This window comes from Mustela nivalis (genome assembly GCF_964662115.1).
Source record: "Mustela nivalis genome assembly, chromosome: 2".
Lineage (NCBI taxonomy): Eukaryota > Metazoa > Chordata > Mammalia > Carnivora > Mustelidae > Mustela > Mustela nivalis.
The window spans coordinates 106,318,184-106,339,763 of record NC_139021.1 but is presented as its reverse complement, the minus strand read 5'-3'; the positions used below and the strand labels follow the sequence as shown (position 1 = coordinate 106,339,763).

General features: G+C 38.6%; 1 long non-coding RNA gene across 1 annotated transcript; it reads left to right on the top strand.

The window, feature by feature from the left end:
• The first annotated feature begins 12,952 nt into the window (after positions 1-12,952).
• Positions 12,953-21,142, top strand: LOC309860521. Its single transcript, XR_014309420.1, has 2 exons — positions 12,953-15,057; positions 19,509-21,142. It is a non-coding gene; the product is annotated as an uncharacterized lncRNA (long non-coding RNA).
• Positions 21,143-21,580: the final 438 nt, after the last annotated feature.

The window sequence follows — 21,580 nt, the reverse complement described above, 5'->3', positions numbered from 1 at the left end:
GCCCTGTATAGTACTGTTGTCTGAATAAATTTCACAATCTTTGTGGATATGATAATTACACGAAAACACTGCTGTTTTCCCAACATGAATGAACTAATATAAACAATACAACCTTTGTAATCTTGGTTTTTCTCCTTTCAAATACTCTTTATATTTCTTATTTGATAAGCCAGGCCTTCTAAAGTCTCTCCTTGTACTTTATGAAAGAAATCCCCTAATTTTCTTTTCTAATATAATTTCTCTCTGAGTTATCTATCTGTCTATGTCCAGAGAGACTCGCCTACCAAGAGTTGAAACTGACAGCGTGCCAAGTGAAGCTTCCATTGACCCTCACATCGAGGCAAGCCTTTACTTGGCTTTTGAGGCTTTTGATATTTTTGATGTTATTGTACATAGCATACTTCTGAAAAATTTACTTTATGTTTATTTATGTTTATGACCTTATGTAGTCATAGAATTCTCTCTTTTCCCTCCTACTCTTTGTTTTCTACCTCTTATTCTAATTCGGTTCCAGACTATGTGCAGTTCTCGGTCCAGCCTGGTTCTGGTCGGGGGGACTGATTTGTGTGTGTGGCCAAATATGTCTCTCTCGATGCTGGGATGAAGATATTTGGCTTAAGGATCTGATCATCTGGCAATCACTGTTTTTGGAAGAAATGTAGAAAATCACCTTATTGGTAAAGGGCTGCATGGATAACTTCCTAAATATTGATTCTGCAGCAACTAGATGAAGGGTTCTTATCTTTGGTCAGCCAGTTGACATGATCATTACAAATGGACACTTGTCAGATGGCCCCAAGGGCTATAATTAGGAATGCCAGCATATTTTCCATGCAGAAGATGATTACTTTCTGGAGGGAGACTGCCTAACTCAACACCGGGTGAAGAACCATTTATGCAGGACAAAATATACTCTAATGAAAAATGTCTTTCCCAGTAATTTTTTTGCAATGCTGATGTCTGAAAAATATGATTTCTGGGGATGTGATGATTATGGAAAGAAGTAGCTATTTTTCTACTATAAACAGTCTGATGATGATCTTGCTATTTTTTTTTTTTAAACACCTACTGAATTGTTTTTTTCAGTTTGGTGAGCTGGTACTTCTAATTTCTGACTTCTTATATTAATTGCAAGTAAACTTCTCTTAAAAAATGCTTTTTCCTCTAGCTCATTTTTTCTAACCAGAATAAACATAAAGTAAATTTTTCAGAAGTATGCTATGTACAATAACATAAAAAATATCAAGTATCTTGGAAAAATATAATAAAAGTTGTCTGAGACCTCTACACAGAGGAAACTACTTTCCTAATAGGTTTCTCACTGTTTAAAGATGAATTATGGAATGCATGAGTTAATGGATAGATCTACCATGTGCAAGGATTGGGGAGAGTAACAGTGTAATCAATTCTCTGATTATAAAGCCACAGTAATTAATGCAGGGATTAGTCGATGAAATAGAAGTAAGAACTTCGGCTTATCAAAGCAGTTAAGATAATAAAAAACCAGTCACATAGTAGGAGATAAAAATTATAACACATGCAAGGGAAATGGGCTCCAATGTATAATACATGAATAATTTCTTTTTTTTTTTTTAGATTTTATTTATTTATTTGACAGACAGAGATCACAAGTAGGCAGAGAGAGAGGAAGGAAAGCAGGCTCCCTGCTGAGCAGAGAGCCCAATGTGGGGCTCAATCCCAGGGCCCTGGGATCATGACCTGAGCTGAAGGCAGAGACTTTAACCCACCTAGCCACCCCGGTGCCTCAATACATGAATAATTTCTACAAGTCTGTACAGTCAAGGGTTAGCATAGCAGGCCAGTGTTGCGCAAACTCTGCACAGTCCCAAGAAAGGCTTGTCTTCAGGACTGGCCAGACTCTGACCTTTGGAAAATTCTACCTGATGAGACTATTTTTGTAGATCTGAGGCCTGGGCCGTGTGGTACAGGTTGGATCAGGCAATTCGTGCAAAGAGTGTGACTTAACAGTGACGCCTGTTTTTCTCTTAGGGCTGGAGTTTGAGTGGCCAAAGCCAGTCATGCAAACACTGCATGTTTACAGAGTTTCAGACATTATTCCTGGGGAAAGGAAACAGAGTCCCATGTAACTCCACTGGGAGAAGGAAGCTGGAAACTTGCACCTGGTCTGTCCTCAACTTCACCCTGGGGCCTTTACCTTTGCTGATATTAGCCTGGATCCATTCTCTGTACGAGCATAACTGGTTTTCTGTAGCTTGGAAGTCCTAGTGAAACACTGGCCTTGGGGACTTTCAATGCAAACCGAAGAGGAAATGACAGATAACCCAATAATAAAAGAGACCAGATACTTGAACAGACTTTCATAAAAGAGAAAATCCCAAATTCCATGAAACCTTTCAAAACAGCCTCCACATTTGAAAGCTTTGAAAAGATGCAGAATAAAACTATAACAAGATGAGAGAATAACTGAAATTAAAAAGCCTGGAAATGCCAAGTGTTGGTCAAGAATATGGAACAAATGGAAATGTCATATGCTGTTGGCAAGAATATAAATTGACAAAATTATTTTGCAAAACCTTGGCATTGACTGCTGACGTTGGGTAATAACTACGGACTGTAATTCCATATATCCAACAAAACTGAAGGCAGATGTGGACCAAAAATGTAAAAGAATGTTCATGACAGCATTATCCTTACTAGCAAAGACTGGAAACACAACAAATAGCCATCAACACCAGCAGAAAGTATAAATTAAATGTTGTATCCATCCAACACGTTGTGTGGTAATGAACATGAACGAAGCATTCCTATACACAGGAACACATACGAGTCTCAAAAGCCTAATCTTCGGTAAGACCATGAGAATGCCTGGTTTAATTAATATAGTCTTCAAAAACGAAACAGTAGGGCACCTGGGTGCCTTTGTGAGTTAAGCCTCTGCCTTTGGCTCAGGTCATGATCTCAGGGTCCTGGGACTGAGTCCCACATTGGGTTCTCTGCTCAACAGGGAGCCTGCTTCTCCCTCTCTCTCTCTGCCTCTCTGCCTATTTGAGATCTCTGTCTGTCAAATAAATAAATAAAATCTAAAAAAAAAAAAAGAATCTGTAATGTTAGAAGTGGAGATAGTTAGAAAGAGAAGGTTCTGGAAAGAAAGCTGGGAGTAAATGGGACAAGGCTTGGGGCCTATTTCTTGGGTGTCAGTAGGGTTGGGTTTATTGATCTGGATGGTGGCTACATGGTTGCATTCATTTGTGATAACTCATTGATTCATGCCCTTGTGGTATGTAGATTTTGCTGTTTTTGTTATACATCAACAAAGAAGTTAAGAAATAAAAGAAAAATAAAGAGCTTAGTTATAATTGTGGGAAAAATTTCAGTTAAGTGATTCTTAGGGGATGACTGATTATAATATGAATGTAGCTAATTCATTGGCGGGTTGATACAGGAAATATTAGAGATAAAGAACCCTTAACACTTGTTATGATAAAATGGTAGCCAAAAGAATTTTCGGGGACTTAAACATGACAGTCTTATTCAGTCTCCCTATGAATAAAGTATAGTCAATAATAACTAAGGAAATGACACTATTTTTTTAAACATTTTATTTTATATTTATTTATTTTTTAACTTATTTTTTATTTTCAGCATAACAGTATTCATTATTTTTGCACCACACCCAGTGCTCCATGCAATCCGTGCCCTCTATAATACCCACCACCTGGTACCCCGACCTCCCACCCTGCCGCCCCTTCAAAACCCTCAGATTGTTTTTCAGAGTCCATAGTCTCTCATGGTTCACCTCCCCTTCCAATTTCCCCCAACTCCCTTATTTTTAAATAACCTCCACACCCAACATGGGGCTCGAACGCATAAACCCAAGATCAAGAATCACACGCTCTACAGACTGAGCCAGCCAGGAACTCCAGGAAATCACATTATTATCTTATGGAATATTGAATATTTGTTCATGTCTTAAGAAGCTATATCGACACATGTGAGGCATGACAAACACACACTGTTTTCTTCTTCTACATTTGTTGTTATAACTTTCTCCATTAGGACTTTATGTTTACATTCTACTCTGATAGGGTTTGGTTTATATTTGCTTTACTTTTTCTCATGCATTTAGTCCTCCACTATCTTTCTCATAGATAATTATTTTCTCCCACATTCAAATATTTATTTAAGGAGGCGCCTGGGTGGCTCAGTGGGTTAAGCTGCTGCCTTCGGCTCAGGTCATGATCTCAGGGTCCTGGGATCGAGTCCCGCATCGGGCTCTCTGCTCAGCGGGGAGCCTGCTTCCTTCTCTCTCTCTCTCTACCTGCCTCTCCATCTACTTGTGATCTCTCTCTGTCAAATAAATAAATAAAATCTTAAAAAAAATTATTTAAGATCCCTATTTTTTAAGCACATGCTCTTCGTGCTGGGCTGCCTTACTGAGAACAGAGAGAACATTAAGAGCTGGAAACCTCTGTATCTTCTCCCTCTAAAGCATAGGATCACTTCATTTCTTCATCTTTTCTTTCCACGCTTCCCTACTTTTTAAAAACTATAGTCCATGATACTGTTGATTCTATTACCTGTACCCATATTCTTTCCTTCCCCCTTTCTTTCTCTTCTAGGATCTCGTTCTATTTATCATCTCCATTTTGCATCTTCAATAATTTTTTTGTTTACAATGTCATTTTCTTCCATCAAATGATTTGCTTAGGTCTTCACAGAACTGACTACATAACTTACAGAGTCCAGTACAAAAGCATACCCAGGGCCCCTTCTAAAATGACTGTTTTTCAAGGTCAAAGTGATGGTAATGCATTAAACCAAGGATGGGTTCTTTTTAATGTGGGACCCTGTGTCACTTGCAGGTCCCACCTTCCTGATACCATTGCTGTGTCTTCATTGACTTAAATGAAAATCTACTCAACTGCATTGCCCTCTGTAACTGCTCTTCTGCTTTAGTCCTTGTTTCCAGGATGGTAATGCAAGGTACCCTCTCCTGAAAAGAGATCACATCTTCTTGATAATGCAGTAAGAAGGGAGGATGGGAAAACTTAGAAATTAATTAACCGTGAAAATAAAGTAGTTATTCAGTTTAATAGGAATGTGTTGTAGCAAAGTGTGATCACTCAGTGAGTATAGTTGTCACTAAATCAACCTGAAATAGATGTATTTATACATGTCAACCATCTCATTTACACCTTCCAAAGACTTACTTAAGAATCACCTATTTTGGTGCACCTGGGTGGCTCAGTGAGTCAAGCCTCAGCCTTTCGCTCAGGTCACAATCTCAGGGTCCTGGGATCAAGCCCTGAATCAGGCTCTCTGCTCACCAGGGGGCCTGCTTCCTCTTGTTTGTCTCTCTCTCTCTGCTTGCCTCTCTGTCTACTTGTGATCTCTGTCTGTCAAATAAATAAATAAAATCTTTTAAATAAAGAATTACCTATTTAAAAAAATGCTAAATTTTCCTAGTATAATGCTGACTTTTAGCCTGTCTTTACTTATAAAACTACTCTTCTCTTATGCTCCACTCCTGAACCTCCCAGAGAGATAACACAGGACTGTCTTGGAAAGGACTAAGGCTGGAAGTATCCTAGAATGTCTGGTATAGTGTGAACAAGGGGAAGATAATAGAATGTGGACATCAAGGTGATAGCAGGAGGTAAGTCACGTGGTGCAGCATCTTAGAAGCCATTGTTAGAATGTAAGTCTTCCTTAGAGTGGAACGAGGAGCCATTGCTGTGGTTATAGTTGGGAGGGACATGGTCTGGATAAACATGTCTTCAAAAGGGTCATTCTGGCTCTTTCATTAGAATGGACTCAAGAAGACTCGAGTGAGAGCTGAGAGACCAGTGAAAAAGACATGGCAGTAATCTTCAGGGAAAAGTGATGGCTTGCTGAGTGGAACCGGTGCAGGAATAAAATGTAAATTATTGTGCCAGCTAATGCAACAAGACAATACAAAGAAAAAAAAATAAAAGGTATACATATTGGGAAGGAAGAAATAAACTATCTTTGTATGCAGATGACATGATTGTCTATGCAGAAAATATGAAAGAATTAAAAAAAACCTAGAAGTAATAAACAATTACAGCAAGATTGTAGGATACAATACTAATACACAAAAGCCAATCAATTCCTTATATGCCAGTAATTAACCACTGGAATTGGAAATTAAAAGCATAACATCATTTAAATAACACTGCAAAATAAAATACTTAGCTATAAATACCACAAAAGCAGTACAATATCTATATTAGAAAGACTACAAAACTCTGATGAATGAAATTAAAAAACTAAATAAATGCAGAGATATCACACGTTCATGCATAGGAGGACACAATGTTGTCAAAATGTCAGTTCTTCCCAACTTGATCTATAGCTTTCATGCAATCCCAGTCAAAATCACAGTAACATATTTTGCAGATATTGAAAGACTTATTTTAAAGTTGTGCTATATGGAGAGGCAACAGAGCTAGAAAAGCCAACACAATACTGAAGGAGAAGAATGATGTTGGAGGGTCAATATTACCTAACCTCAAGACTCACTGTACTTACTTATAAAGCTATAATGATCAAGACAGTGTAGTATTGGTGAAAGAATAGATAAACAGATCAATGGAACAAAATAAAGAGCCCAGAAACAGACTTCTGTAAATATAATCAACTGATCTTGGACAAGGGATCAAAGGCAATGCAATGGAGCAAAGACTCATTTCAACAGATGGTGTAGGCACACACGTCCACACATACAAATAAATCTAGACACAAAAATTAAATCAAAGTAGATCCTAACTGAATATGAAATGGAAAACTGTAAAACTCCTAAAAAATAACACAGAGGAAGCATAGATGACCTTGAATATGTAGATGACCTGAGAATGTAAATGACCTTGGATATGTAGATGAGTGCTTATATACAACACCAAAGACATGATCCATAAAAGAAACAATGGAGCTCAAGCCCCATAAAATTAGAAATTCTGCTCTGTGAAAGACCATGTCAAGAAAATGAGAAGAGGGGTACCTGGGTGGCTCAGTGGGTTAAGCCACTGCCTTTGGCTCAGGTCATGATCTCAGGGTCCTGGGATCAAGTCCCACATCGGGCTCTCTGCTCAGAAGGGAGCCTGTTTCCTCCTCTCTCTCTCTCTCTGCCTGCCTCTCTGTCTACTTGTGATCTCTCTCTGTCAAATAAATAAATAAAATCTTAAAAAAAAAAAAAAGAAAATGAGAAGAACAGACTTGGAGAAAATACTGGTAAAAGCACACCTGATAGAGGACTGTTATCCAAAATTTACAAAGAACTTTTCAAATGTAACAATAAGAAATATCAGGTTTTAAAACCTGATTTTAAAAATGGGCCAAAGATCTGAACAGACACCTTACCAAAGGTGATATACAAGTGGCAAATAAGCATATGAAAAGATGTTCCACAACAGGGAAACACAATCTAAAACAACAATGAGATAGCACTGCACACCTATGAGAAGAACCAAAATCTGCAGCTCTGTCAGCATCAAATACTAGTAAGAACATGGACAAGGAGGAATTCTCCTTCATTGCTAGTGGACACATGAAATGCACAGCCGCCTGGAGGACATTTTGACAGTTTCTCACAAAAGTAAACATATCCTTACCATACAACCCCACAATTTCACTCCTTGATATTTATACACAAAAGTCTGCAGCAGCTTGCAATTCTTTCTGGTACATCCATTTTACTCAAATAGTAAATTATCTCAGTTTTCATTGTATTGTGCCTGTGTATGGACTAGAACACAAAAGTCATACAAGTGTTGAATGTCAACTGAGAACTTGCAACTTCTCACTTGAGGAATCCCATCAGAGTGTGGCAGGATGAGGAAACCATTCTCCCATGTGTCTAAAGTTGGAGAGCGCTAGTGAGAGTTGGGTATTTATTTGGTGGGAGAGGGAACTGTGGTATGCAGGAGGATATTTTGTATCTGTCTCTCAAGGGGGGAAAACACCCTGATTTGTAGAGTTTGTCAATCTTCCTGGTGAAAATAATTCTTGACAGAACTGCTTTCAAGCTACCACCTTGGAGGGGCTCCACGCAGAACTGGTGAAGGGAGCGCACCCTCGGTTCTCCTCCAGACTATAGGAACAGGTCCCAGCACTGCATGGGAATCGGGAAGAGGCTAGAAGTTAAGGAAGATCATGGAGAGTAGTCCTCTCTGCTGAACTTTGTCCTGCCAACAACAGAGAGACAGAGAGTGTGTTCTAGCACTATGGATTGGGTCTCATGTTATAATTTAGAAATTTCTCTTCTTGAGCAACAGGAAGGAAAGTCTGTCTCTGAGACCAAACTGAACAAAGATGACTTGGTAAGAATGTAACAATCCAGATGAGAGAGAGAAAAGACTGGATGGAGGAAAGGTAGTAAAGTGGGAGACTGTTCACGATAAGAGCTCCTTTTATCCCCAATTAATAAATTCATCCAACAGTTCCTTCCTGAGCACTCGCTATGTGCTAGGTGGTCTGCTAGTCTCAGGGTGACAGCTTTAAGGAAACACAGTCTGTTCTAAGGGATGCTATATTCTAATAGGTTGAGACAGACCATAAGTAAAAGAAACAGGGAAATCATAGATGGGGTTGGAAAAGGATATGTGCAATGGGGAAAAATACAGTGGAGTGGGTGGTATCAGACTAGTGTTAAAATTTTTGTAAAGATGTTATGGTTAAAGTTTTATTGAGGCAGTGGCATCACACTCAAGACTTGAAAGAAATGTCTGAATGACAGTTTTATCATAAGCGTAAATTAGATCTAGTAGTGGAGAACACATTGAACGTTCAGAATGGTCCAATGCACAAACTCAGAGTTCCCATTTTCACCTCCTAGGTAGGGGCTGCCACTGATAGCAGAGACTACAAGGTCATATACTTGGGTGTGGAGGGAAAGGGAAGGAGTGTTTGCTCTCTCTGACACTCAGCAAAACGCTCCATTAGAGGGCAGGACAAGTGAGGGTCAGCAGGAGTACCCCAAGATAAGGGGCTTAGCGGGGTGAGAGTGACACAGGGAGAAAGCCAAAGGACAAATATGACCTTTTACACTTGGCTAACCTTGTCACTGTGAGACAGGTTTTCAGGAAAGCAGGAGTTCCAAGCCAGACTCAAAAAACTATGCAGGGTCTGGTTAACACATTTCTCATGAGCCTTTTCTGTCTTCCTCTGTCCACCCACCAGTTTCTCGTGCAATCAGAAATGCAAATGTTATTTTGGAGATTTGTTAAACTATGTGCTCCTCTCTACTGGCATTTAGGGATTCTTGGATCAGACAGTTTAGATGTTTCTGGGCTCTGTAACTTCAGATCAGAGGTCTGCTATCTCAGAAGTATCTCCATGTTCCCCCCTACACACAGTGGCTTTTCCCCTTAAAATGGGTGAGTAGGGAGGATTTCTCATTTAAGAGTGAGATCTCAGGGTGCCTGCAAGGCTCAGTCTGTCAAGTGTCCAACTGTTGATTTCATCTCAGGTCATGATATCAGGGTCCACGCTCAGCACAGAGTCTGCTTGGGACTCTCTTTCCCTTCTCCCTTTACCCCTCCCCCTTAGGTGCTCTCTAAATAAATAAATAAAATCCTAAAAAAAGAAGAGTGAGAACAAAAACCGTATCAAAAATAATTACAGGGGCGCCTGGGTGGCTCAGTGGGTTAAAGCCTCTGCCTTCGGCTCAGGTCATGGTCCCAGGGTCCTGGGATCGAGCCCCACATCGGGCTCTCTGCTCAGCGGGAAGCCTGTTTTCTCCTCTCTCTGCCTGCCTCTCTGCCTCCTTGGGATCTCTGTCTGTCAAATAAATAAATAAAATATTTAAAAAAAAAAGAAAAAAAATAATTACAGACCAATATCCCTGATGAACATGGATGCCAAAATACTCACCAAAATACCAACCAATAGTACTTTAAAAGGATTATTCACAACAAGGTGGGATTTATCCCTGGGATGCAAGGGTGTTTCCACATTTACAAATCAATCAACATGATACAGCACATCAATAAAAGAAAAGACAAGAACCATATGATCTTCTCAACAGGTACAGAAAAAGCATTGGACAAAATATGGCATCCTTTCTTGATTAAAACTCTTCAAAGTATAGGGATAGAGGGTACATACCTTCATATCATCAAAGCCATCTATGAAAAGCCCACAGCGAATATCATTCTCAATGGAGAAACTGAGAGCTTTTCCCTTAAGGTTAGGAACATGACAGGGATGTCCACTCTCACCACTTTTGTTCAATCCAGTACTAGAAGTCCTAGCCTCAGCAATCAGATAACAAAAAGAAATAAAAAGCATCTAAATTGGTAAGAAAGTCATTCTCCCTCTTTGCAGATGACATGATACTTTATGTGGAAAACCCAAAGACTCCACCCCAAAATTTCTAGAACTCATTTAGTAATTCAGCAACATGGCAGGATACAAAATCAGTTGCATTTCTATACACCAATGATGTGACTAAAGAAAGAGAAATTAGGAAATTGATCCCACATTATCATTGTACCCAGAAACCATAAGATACCTAGGAATAAACCTAACCAAAGGGGTAAAGGATCTGTACTCCAAAACTACCGAACATTTATGGAAGAAATGGAGAAAGGCACAAAGAGATGGAAAAACATTCCATGCTCATGGACTGGAAGCAAAAACATTATTAAAATGTCCATGCTGCCCAGAGAAATCTGCACATTCAATGCAATCCCTATCAAAATACCATCAACATTTTTCAGAGCTGGAACAAACAAACCTAAAATTTGTATGAACCAGAAAAGACCTCGAATCGCCAAGGGAATGTTGAAATGAAAACCAAAGCTGGTGGCATCACAATGTCTGACTTGAAGCTCTATTACAAAGCTGTGATTGTCAAGATAGTATGGTCCTGGCATGAAAACAGACACACAAACCAATGGAATGGAGTAGAGAGTCCAGATATGGACCCACAACTCGATGGTCAACTAATCTTCGACAATGCAGGAAAAAATATCCAGTGGAAAAAAGGACAGTCACTTCAAAAAATGGTGCTGTTTTCCATTCAAGTCCTTAATCAGACATAATTTGCAAATATTTTTTCCCAGACTATGACTTGTCTCTTCTTAAGTGTCTTTTGAAGAGCAGTTTTAAGTTTTGATGAAGTCAATTAATCAATTTCTCCTTTTATGGATCATTCTTTTGATATTTGTATTTAAAAAATCTTTGTCTAATCCAAAATCACATTTTTAACCATATTTTCTTTTAATATTTTTATAGTTTGTGTTCTACATTTAAATCTATGATCCATTTTGAGCTAATATTTGTGTATCATGTAACCTATTCATTAAAGTTTGCTGTTTCATATATGAATAACTTTATTTTGGTGACATTTGTTGAAACAACTATCTTTTTTTCTCTGAAATGTCTCTGCAACCTTGGAAAAGTCAATTCCTCATAAAGATGTGAAATTAGTTCTGAACTCTTCATCCTTTTCTACTGATCAACTTGTGTATCATTATATCAATACTGTACTTTAACTTTAAAATATATTTTGAAATCAAGTCATGTGAGTCTTGAACTTGTTCTATTTCAAAATTGTCTCTCTTGGTTCATTTGCTTTTTCCTATAAATTTTAGAGTTAGCTTGTCAAGAACTATAATAGGACCCTCCAGAGACTTTGATTGAGACTGTGTAGAATTCTATAGATTAATTTACACCCAGTACAGTAACACAAAATATTTCTTTTGAATATGATTTATTTCTCCGTTGATTTGGGTATTTTCCATTTCTTTCTTTTTGTATAGTTTCTGGCATATAGATCTCATACCTATTTTTTTTAAAACTTATCATTAAATATTTCCTGTTTTCTAGTGTTATTTTAAGTGTATTTTTTTATTTTATTTTTTCAGTGTTCCAAAATTCATTGTTTAAGCATCACACCCAGTGCTCCATGCAATATGTTCCCTCCTTAATACCCACAACCAAGCAGAGGGGGAGACAAAGCATGTAAAGGTATTTTTAAAATAGTTCCATTTGTTTTAGCTAACATATAAAAATACATTGGATATTTTTGCATCCTACAACCTTATTAAACGTACATTATTTCGAATAGCTTTTTGGGGTAGATTCTTTGGGATTTTTAACAGTGGAAATTGAAAGGAAGATTCCTTTTCAATCTTAGGCCTCTTTTTTTTTTTTCTTTCTATATTGCACTAACATACAGGTGGTGCTATGCAAGTGGTGATGCTGATACAGGTGGTGAAAGGAGACATCCTTGCTTTGTTCCATATCTTGGAAGGAAAACACTCAGTTTTTTTGCAATTAAGTATTCGCACCTATGCCTATTAAATATTCACACTTATTTCTAAAAGTCAGACACACTGATAAATTTTTTTAAGTTCTTAACTTTTAGACAAATAAAGCAAACCAAGAATTAACTATTAACTTAAAAAGCTTTGTAAATATAATATCTCGCAGAGATTTCAAGATATTAGTATGCCAGGATACCGAGCCAGGGGTATAAGAGATACAGAGATAAAATTAGACTGATGAACAGTAAGATTTGATAAAGTAATCCATTTGGCTTTAGTTGACCACTGATTTTATTTTTTTAATAATATATATTTTATAAAATAAAATGTTTATAGTAAATACATTTTATTAGTTTGATTTTTATTTATTTAAATAGCATTCCATTCCTGTGAGTGTAATTATTTTTATGATTGAATCTGATGTGACTGGCCTTCCCTCTTCTTCTTTTTTTTTTTTAGGTTTTAAAAAACTTATTTTTTAAAAGTTAACATGTGCATAAAAAGAAACTGAAAAACACAAGAAGCAAAGAACAAAGTCATCCATAATCACAAGCAGTTTACAGTTTGACTTCTAGGTCCCATGTGTGTATCTACAAAAGTAAGCATTTTAATGTAATTAAGATCGTAGTTATGTATCATGCTTTTTTTTTTAAAGATTTTATTTATTTACTTGAGAGAAAGACAGTGAGAGAGAGCATGAGCGAGGAGAAGGTCAGAGAGCGAAGCAGACTCCCCATGAGCTGGGAGCCCGATGTGGGACTCGATCCCGGGACTCCGAGATCATGACCTGAGCTGAAGGCAGTCCTCCAACCAACTGAGCCACCCAGGCGTCCCGAGTATCATGCTTTTTTACACACCATGAATATTTACCATTTCAAAGTCCCCAAACTGAGTATTTCGATAACCAAGAATACAATACACCAACTCCATCTGAAAGAAAAAGTGTAATCCCACCTTTCTCGGCGACAAAGATTTCAGAGAGGACAAAAATGGCAACAGGCCTCTAAAGATACTGGCAGGGTTACCATTAAAATACTGCATTCCCTTAATGTTCAATTAAAACAGACATAAGTAAGAGTACACAATGTATAATGCTTCTAAAAGAATTCATTATCCAATCTATACTATTCAAATATTAGCAACGGGGTATATTTCCATTGAATCACTTAATGTATTCCTATAGTACAGCCAAAGAGAAGCACACACATGAACAGTTAATACAACGTAAGTATGAATGCATCCGCATACAGCTCTCCCTCTATACTTCCTCCTGCCCCTCTGCGGCCAACCTAGTAAGTCCTCACATTTCTGAGACAGCGTAACAATTCCATGTCCAAGATGCTTCTTTCCTACCAATGATAACAAAAACTTATAAATTGGTTGATTCACTAGCTGTACATTTTATCATACATTGTCACCTCAGGACTCCAAAAAGCTTAGATGTTACAAAATAATGACACTTGTCCACAACAAACACAGGTACTTCATCAAAATGCACATCCAGACCTATGGTTATAACCGAAAATGGTCTTCTATTTGTGGAGATAACTAGCAAAAAGCCCTTCCCTTCACCCCTCCTCTGCTCCCTCCACCATCTTAATGACCAAGCATAGGACTACATCTAGCTCTAAGAGGTGACTGACAGACACTCCCAGAACAGTCCTTCCTAAAAACTAACAAAAGGGCATTCATAAAGGGAGTATTTTACTACCTCTACTTTTAATATATTTTGGGTATTAGGACTTGTTTATCCTTTGACACACAGCAACATTAACTAAAATGCACATACAAAACTTTAAAGACTCATGGGCACAGAACCCTTTGCTCCTCACTTCCTTCCCTGCCCCCATCCCCATCCCCTAGTGAACCCAGTGAACAGTCAGCATACTCTCCAAGAAGACATCAAGTTTAACAACTCCATTCCCAAAATACAAACATTCCTGTAAATTAACAATAAAGGGTGTTGCTACTCTACTCCTAACATGATGTTCACTTTCAAACATCCAGACGACTAGATGTTTCAAGTAAGGATTTATTTAAAATTTGCCCACTACATACATAGTAGCACTGAAAGAATATTCTGGCTTAGAATCCTTCCTCTTCTCATTTCTATCAACATAGTGGAAAGTAGAAGCATCTGTAATGCTTAGAGGGGATTTTAACAATTTCACTTCCTCTAGTTTTCAGAATAGTCTTTCCTGATTTTAAACACAAAGTGTACACAATGTATTTGTTTACTAACTACTTTTGTCATACACTGGCAACCTCTTAAACATCTAGAAAGACTAGATGTAAATTAGGACTCATTTGTCCTTTATATTCACTATATACACAGCTAAATAAAACAAAATGCAGACATACAGGACAATGGTTAATCCTCCCTAACTGTAAACATACTGGTATAAAGCCCTTTGCTCTTTCTTCTCCCTCCTCCCTGAACCAGAACAAATATCATATAATGTGTACTGCTCCGAGAGGTCGTTTCATCATTTTGATCATTCCATTTTCAAAAGACAGTATTTCACATGAATTTTAACAAAAGGATTATCTACAAAATGTGTTATTTTACTACCTCTACTTTTAACATACTTTGTGTACTTCTAAACATCTAGAAAGGCTAGATGTTTCAAATAAGGACTTGAGTTTGTCCACTATATACACAGTAGTGTTGAATAAACTACACACATGTAACAATGGGTTATATCTGAAAGTGTCTTCTGCATGGCAACATTCCAGTCTAGAACCCTTCATTTCTCACAACTCCTCTCTACCGCCAACCCAGTGGGTGAGTGCAAATAGGCACGTGCCACTTAGATGTGACTGTTATCTCTTCAAGTTCTTTTCAGAAGACAGCCTTTTGATGAATTTTAACACAAAGTGTACAAAATGTGTTAGTTTACTAACTCTACTTTTGTCATACATTGGCAACCTCTTTAATATCTAGAGACTAGATATTATAAAATTAGGACCTATTTGTCCAGTATATATACAATATATAGTCAAGTTAAATACACATAACATATAGGGCAATGAATAAGCTGAAATTTCCTACTACACACTAGCAAAGCATCTTTTGCAATTTCTTCCCTCCCACTTCCCTCAAACCAAGGAACAAGTATACTGTTCAGAGAGGTGGTTTAGCAATTCCATTTCCAAAATATTTCCCATCAGTTTTTAAAAGCTATTTATAAGAAGCATTACTCTACTTTTACATACATCAAACATTTCTAAATATCTAGAAAGACTAGATATTTCATACAAGTACTTGTCCACTGACTACACAACAGCACTGTTAAATAAAACCGCACACACCTAACAATGGGTATAATCTGAGGTATATTCTAAATATGACCATCATTTTGGACTAAACTATTCCCTCTCTCACTTCCTTCTCTCCACCACCAATCCAGTAGACAAGTACAGGCAAGTGTAATGTTTAAAGGTGGTTGAACAAATTCATATCCAAAAGTCATTTACAGAAGAAAAGCTTTCCTTTGAATTTCAACACAATGTGTATAGAATGTGCTAATTTTACTAATTTGTCATACATTGGCAACCTTTTCAACATCTATAGACTAGATGTTGCAAAACTAGGACTCATTTGTCCATTATATACACTATATACACAGCAAAACAAAATGCACAAAACATACAAAAAATGGTTTTGTCTGAAAATGTCCAAGCACAAACACACTAACATATTACCTTTTGCAATTCTTTCCCTTCCACCTCCTTCAAGCAACAGAACAAAGATACATGATAGAATACTGCTCAGAGGTGGTTAAACAATTCCATCACCAAGACGGTTTATTTCCTATGAATTTTAAGCAAAAAGATATTTACAAAGCGGTATTTTACTACCTCTACATTTAACATACGTTGGGCACTTCTAAACATCTAGACAAACTAGATGTTTTAAATAAGGACATAATTTGTCCACTATATACACAGCAGTCTTGAATAAACTGCACACATGTAACAGTTATAATCTGAAAGTGTCTTCAAAATGTGAACATTCTAGCCTAAGACTATCCATTCTCATCTCTCCTTTCTCCACCAACCCAGTGGGCTATAATGCTCAAATTTTCAGAAGACGATCTTTCTAGGAATTTTAACACAAAATGTACACCATGTATTAGTTTACTAACTCTATTTTTGTCATACACTGGCAACCTCTTTAACATCTAGAAAGACTAGATGTTGAAAATTAGGACTCATTTGTCCAGTATGTACACTATATACACAGCTAAGTAAACCAAAATGCAGGAACATAAAGGACAATGGTTCATCTTCCCTCACTATGAACACACTGGCAGAGCTCTCTGCACTTCCTTCTCCCACCTCCTCTGCACCAGTGCACAAACACAATGTGTACTATTCAAAGGGGTGGTTCGGCCATTCCCCCTAAATTAGATGGCATTCCATATGAATGTTAACAGAAAGGTATTTACAAGAATGTCTTTTTACTACCTCTATTTTTAACACGTTATGAGGCACTTCAGAACATCTAGAAAGACCAGATGTTTCAAAAATGTACTTAGCATTGTCAACTATATATACAGTAGTTGAGGGATAAAATGCACACACAAAACAATGGTTGTCATATGAAAATGTCTTCTAAATATGACCAGTCTGGCACCGAACCTTCTTTTCTTCCTCCTCAAGGTCGTCTACTTCATGTCCTCTTACCCACTGAACAAACGTGGACGCGAGTCGCTCCTGATGTCCCTCCTAGAGGTGGTCTAGCAATTCCATTTCAAAGCCATTTTCAAAAGACATTTCTTCCCGGCCAGGTAAGGCCTCTGTTCACCGTTCTCCATAGAAAGTGAGGTTTCGTCCAGTGGGGGCGGAGCGGTCATTCCAGGGCTGGGCCTGTGGGGCTCCAAGGCCCAAAGGCTGCCGAGCTTGCGTCCACGCAGACCCGCCTTCTCAGGCCCTCGGCGGCCCCAATGGCCCTCCGCGGCATTCGCGTGGCCGCCATTCTTCTCGCTCCGCCACACCCAACGTCCAAAGGCACCCCGAGCCCGCTGGCTCCGCCAGGGGCTTGGCGGAGGCCCCGCAGAGTTGCGCCTGGGGAGTGGGCAGCAGGCGAGGTCTGGGCTCCGAGAGGCCGCCGCCATCGGCGCCAAGGTGGGGGTGGGGGGTGCGGAGAAGCTCGCAGCTGCTTCACTCTGGGCCTGGCCGATGGGCAGCGGTGGCGAGGCCGCTGGGTCTCTGCAGGTCGGAGCCCGCGACCTGTCCCCGGGCCCCCCAGGTCACCCGCCAGCCTCAGGCCGGAGGGCCTGGAGGGCCTGGGATCGACGGCCGCGCTGCGTTTCTCACCTCGCTCTCTGCCGGAACTCTTGCCTTCCCTATTCTTAAGTACATTGGTCTACATGAGAGGTAAGTATGGATTTTTATTTTTAAGATTTTATTTATTTATTTCAGAAAGAGAGAGAGAATGAGACAGAGCACAAGCACGAACAGGGGCAGGGACAGAGGGAGAAGCAGACTTATCGATAAAAGGGAGCCCCATGCGGGACCCTGGGATCATGACCTGAGCCAAAAGCAGATGCTTAACTGACTTAGCCACTTAGGCACCCAAAGTGTGTATTTTTTTAATGTCCCCAAAGGACACCTAAATTTTAGTGCAGTTTTATTTTTTTTAGTAATTAGAGAAAAGAAAGTTGAGATTCTATGTGGACAATAATTTCTCGGTTTTCCATTTGACTGCTTTAGTGTCATTTCTTTGTGATACTTCCTTAAGAAAAAATGTAATTCTTGAATTTTCAAAAGAATAATGGTTTTATTTTACTATTTAAAAATATTGGGCAATTTCTGGTGATGACAAAATGTCAGAAAACATAGCTAAAAGACTTCTATGTTAAATATCAAAATCCAGTGCGACAGGTGTGGTTGTAAGAAGAGGAAGTTTGGACACAGACAGGTACAGAGGGAACAATATATAAAGACACAGGGAGAAGGCGGTCATCGGCAAGCCAAGGAGAGAGAGCTCAGATGAATCCAACATTGCCAATACCTTGATCTCTGACTTCTACTGCTATGGTTCAAGACACCCAGACTGTGGTATTGGTCATGGCAGCCCTAGTAAGCGAATGCAGTGACTTTTGTTGAATGCTGCAGAGAACCCTCAGGGTCACCCAGAAGGTGAACTGTATATAAAACCTGAAGCTCTTCTCCTAGCTTCTCCAGTAAGGTCGCTGAGCTGGTTCAATTAGAGGTGTCAGTTACAGGTGATCCCTACTGACTGTCTCACAGGTTGGCTCTAGAGATTGTATATCTTAATATGAGTGAAATCACATAAAATATACAACGTGTCTTCTGAGGCTAACAGAGTCTTAATATTTTTTTAATCTCTTCAACCTACTCTAAACCTTGAATGACACAACCAAAGACAACTTTGTTCTCATGCTTTTGTCATATATTTGACACTGAGTGGCAGATTCTGCTTCTAAATTCTTAGTCAACATGTCCAAGAGTTTTCTCTCACCAAAGTAGTTTTCCATAACACTATCCCATAACCTCACTCTCAGCCAATGCCCCCTCAATTTCCTTCCTCCACTGTCCTCACTTGCCTCCATTGTTTTGTTAAGGTCCTTTCTAAACTTGCCTTACCCAAGTGGGGGCAGCACTGGAAGAGGGCAGGGACAAGTCTCAGCAGGGTTAGGGCAGGACTCCTTGAATCTAAGAGTAGAGCAACACCTTTATCTCTGGACCTAAGGGATCAATTCAAGACCAATTGACCAGAATAGGAAAATAGCTATTAACCCAAAGTGGTCTTTATCTAGAAATTCCAAAACACACCTCTCTTTGTTTTTTTGAGAGTGCCAACAAAGCAGATCCGGTTTGATTTTTAATCATCTATTTTACTGTTGCTTTAAGGATTAGGAATAAAAATATTGTCTCTCCCTTAACCTCCACCTGTGTGTAGAAGGGCACCAAAGCTTGCCAGGTATAGTGGGCCTGCTCCGATATGGAACTTTACACTGGCCAATGCACAAGGGACCTTTTTTCCAGAAGCTATATGTGTGTGTGTGTACATATGTATGTATGTGTGTGTGATGTGTGTGTGTGTGTGTATATATTTTAGCTATATATTTTAACACCAACTCACTTTCACTAATAATAAAAATAACGTAAATAAAATACACCTTCTCTTCTAATGAAATGGTTTTACAGAAACCCAATGTTGCTTCCAAGTACGATTATTCATGAAAATTCTTTATGTTCATTTAGCTTGTTCCTCTACAGTACTGTGTGACTGAGGGCTGCACTGTTGGTGGAAAAAAGTCCTGTGTCTGAAACTAAAGATGTCAGCAACATACTGTTTCAGATCCCTAACCTCATTCACCTTCCGTCTATACCTTCTACAACCAATTGGATTGGGTTGTAGTGTAGTGTAGACATGAAGCACTTCAGGATATTAACTATGAAATTTACAAAATTACTGACCCAATAAAGAAAACTCTACTAGATGCAAAGTTCTGGAATTTTCTTAATTGACAATGGAATTGTTTTTCCTTAATGCTATTGTTTATTTTTCATGTTCTTTCACAGTTATTTCCTAAGTTGCACTGTACTATTTTGGTTTTACAAAAAGTTACATAAATAATCATTACTACATCTATCTCCAATACTATTCTTTCAGTGCTGACATTGAATTCATAGTACGCATAAAATAACCTTTTTCATCATCTTTTTTTTCTTTTTTTTCTTTCTTTTTTTAATGTAGATGGACTCTTCTATCCTTGTAAATATTCTGCTTTTCATTGTCATTCAGTCTTATTGGACATGTACTTATTGACCATTTTCTTAATTGTTGTATGAAGGATTGTTAGACATGACCCTAGTCTCAATGATACCTTTTTTTAAAAAATATCTTATTTATTTATTTTTCATAGAGAGAGAGTGAGTGAGCACAAGCAAGGGGGGTGTCAGGCAGAGGGAGAAGCAGGCTCTCCGCTGGGCAAGGAACCTGATGTGGGACTTGATCCCAGGACCCTGGGATCATGACCTGAGCCAAAGTCATAGTCTCAAAGATTCTTAACCTTTCTATAAATAAAGGAAAATTTGAGAATTTAATGGAAATCATGCAACTATTCACCTTAGAAATCTACATATTTATATGGGCCCCAGGTCATGAACATTTGTCCCTTACAATGTTAGTGTCAAGTATTCAGAGTAACGAGGTTTCTAAGAGAAAGTTTCTAGGTTTCTAAGAGGAGCTGTAAAGACAATGTTATCTCTGCCAAGTGATAAAGAAACTGGAATTTTATGGGGACAGTCAAATAAACTCATTTTCTAAGCACCAAGAGTTGTCTCCTGTATTTGTGAAATGATGCAGGAAATAAGCTAATTCATTAATATCTAAAATACTAAGCACCTGCTGAGTGAAAAGCCCTTTGCCATGTTCTATAGTGATATAAATATGTGCTCTAATGGAGTTCATCTTGTTGAGTTAATAGAGCATTTTCTGAAGTCATTAATAAGCAATACAGAACAGCAGAGACACATGAGCCAAATAAACTTTATTGTCACCAAAGTACAATAGACAATCATAAGAAAATGAGAGATCAGTTGGCAATGGGAACTTTAGGAACACTCCACTCCTGAAACATGAGAGTTCTCCAAAAAAATCCCTATTCTGTTGATGAAATACATTCTTTTCTGTTTGAATTCCATTCAAACAGATGGTGGGAGCCATTGCAAATTTTCAAGCCAAAAGGTGATACAATTTAGCTTGCACTTTGGACTCAACCTGGGCTCATCCAACTGGTTTCATACATGCCAACTGACTCAAAGCAGAGCGGTCACCTCTACTTTAAAGCTAGATTCCATGCTGAGCTACAACATGGGTGTGAGTCTTCAGTTACTACATGGAAAGCCCTTCTGAGCTGGAAAGACCAGGATTAAGAGCAGTGAACATTGGCAGTGAATGTGGGAGGAGGCCATAAATCATGGTCTGCGGGGTGTGAGAATTTGGAATACCTACAAGAGGACAGATGTCTCGGAGCGAATAATTTCATGTTCTATTGCATTGCATGTAAATGTCAGAGTGGAGTGGAAGCTCTTAGACTATTTGATCCAACCAAGAAGTTGGGAAAGTGTGAAGGAGTCTTGAACCACATGCTTCACTCACTTCTCCCAATTTGGGGCAACAAATAAAGGAAAATACCTCAGAATATGAGGGAAGATTATGGCCACTTCTTAGAAAGTGAGTAGTCAGTGGAATCAAATACAGCCCTGAGGCAGGCCCACATTTGATTAACAATCCAAGGGACACTGTAACTCAGTGGGAAGGCCGCTAG